Source organism: Heteronotia binoei, chromosome 1 (genome assembly GCF_032191835.1).
Source record: "Heteronotia binoei isolate CCM8104 ecotype False Entrance Well chromosome 1, APGP_CSIRO_Hbin_v1, whole genome shotgun sequence".
Taxonomy (NCBI): domain Eukaryota; kingdom Metazoa; phylum Chordata; class Lepidosauria; order Squamata; family Gekkonidae; genus Heteronotia; species Heteronotia binoei.
The window spans coordinates 50,386,075-50,388,148 of NC_083223.1; the positions used below are offsets into that span (position 1 = coordinate 50,386,075).

Below are 2,074 nucleotides of genomic sequence, written 5' to 3' on the forward strand. Positions count from 1 at the left end.
CTTTCCGCCCCCAGTCAGCTGGCCGATGGGGGGAAGCCCCACCCCCAGAGGACCATGTGCCTTTCCACCTCCGGAGGCTTCAGTCTCCGATTGAAAGGCTTCCTCTTGGGATGGTGTGTCTGTGTTACTTTGAAGAAGCTGGCAGAAACTCGTGAGTAGAGAGGCCAATCCCTTGCTTCAGAGTCACCAGAAACGGGGGCGGGGGAGGGAAACGTCTGCTGAGCACTTCATTTTTCCCTATGTGGAGATCGATTCTCATAGGGTATAATGGGGAATTGATCTGGAGGTTTCGGGGGCTCTGGGGAAGCTGTTGTTTGAGGTAGAGGCACCAAATTTTTAGTATAGTATCTAGTGCCTCTCCCCAAAGTACCCCCCAAGTTTCAAAACGATTGGACCAGGGGGTCCAATTTTATGAGCCCCAAAAGAAGGTGCCCCTATCTTTCATGATTTCTTACGGAAGGAAGACATTTAAAAAGGTGTGCGGTCCCTTTAAATGTGATGGCCAGAACTCCCTTGGAGTTCAATTATGCTTGTCACACCCTTGTTCCTGGCTCTGTCCCCAATGTCTCCTGGCTCCACCCCCAAAGGCCCCAGATATTTCTTGAATTGGACTTGGCAACCCTAAACAGGATTCAAGGGTAAAACAGGTTCAATTCTGGGGCAAAAGCAGTGAAGGAAATAAATATGTCAAAATTGGAGATTAATTGTAGAATGTTGAGAGTAATTAATTGAGACCCTGCCATCCGTCTCCTCTCAAGCATTGATGTGACCATTACATCTTTGAAGTGGGTTGATTGGCTGTGGAAATTTATCTCTTTTGTCCTCAGACCAGAGAAATACATTCCTACCATTACATTACAATCTACCAGGGGCTGTTTTGTAGAAAATAGGTGGAGCTCATTAGCATAACTCACTAGCATATGCTTGCCTCCCCACCAGCCAAAAGCAACTCGATGCAAGAAAAGAGAGCCCTGGATGAGCAAGGCCTGCTTGGGCTGGCTAGAGATCCAGCCAGCCCAAGCAGGTCTCACTCACCTGGGGCTCTCCTTGGCTGCCCCCCATAGTCAAAAGGCCAGCAAGCCACCCCCCCCCCACCCAAAATCACATGGAAAGGATGGTGTGGGTCTCTCCAGGGGATCATGAGGGCTGCTGGGATTGTGGCAAAGCCCCTGGTGGCTGGCTGCCCACTCTCCTAAACCAGGGATTGTTATGCAGCTGCACCTACTATTCTATGAACAAGGTAGGTGGGGAGGAAGAGGGGGAACCCTCAGAAAGGTTCAGGAGCAGCGCTCCTGTGAGCTTCTGCTGAATTTAAGGCCTGCAATCTCCTATTCTAATCTATTATTCCAAGAAGATAGATCCGGGTAACCATGTTGGTCTGAAGCAACAGAACTAGCCCAGTGGCACCTTTAAAACTAACAAAGTTTTATTCAAGGTATGAGCTTCTGTGTGCATGCAAACTTCTTCAAATATATCTGAGGGATACATCTCCCTTCTGAAGAATATATACCTGAGAATGTGTGCATGCACATGAAAACTCATTAGGTTTGCCAACCTCCCGCTGGGAGTGAGGATTCTTCTGCTCTGACAACTCCTCTCCCACTTTTAAAAGTATCGGCAGCAGGAGATAAAATGGCGCCCATCATGTGACATTCTAGCAATTTTTCTCTATGGTACTCTATGGTACTATAGGGGAGGGACGGTGGCTCAGTGGTAGAGCATCTGCTTCAGAAGCAGAAGGTCCCAGGTTTAATCCCCGGCATCTCCAACTAAAAAAGGGTCCAGGCAAGTAGGTGTGAAAAACCTCAGCTTGAGAACCTGGAGAGCCGATGCCAGTCTGAGTACACAATACTGACTTTGATGGACCAAAGGTCTGATTCAGTATAAGGCAGCTTCATATGTTCATGGTAGAGTGGAGGCTAGAGTGTCACTGTGTGGAAGACTGCTGCTGTACTGCCTATCTTCCCCTTTCATTATCTCTCTCCCTGCAGAGAAAGAGCCTGCCTGAGGGGGAGGGGGAAGAAAAGTTTGTGTGCCTGCGTGCATTCATGCGTGTGTGTGTGTGTGAGAGAGA

At 48.6% G+C, this 2,074-nt stretch overlaps 1 non-coding gene across 1 annotated transcript; it reads left to right on the forward strand.

Moving 5' to 3' along the window:
- Positions 1 to 1,701: 1,701 nt before the first annotated feature.
- On the forward strand, positions 1,702 to 1,768 carry TRNAL-CAG (transfer RNA leucine (anticodon CAG)). The gene has a single exon. It is a non-coding gene; the product is annotated as a tRNA-Leu (tRNA).
- Positions 1,769 to 2,074: the final 306 nt, after the last annotated feature.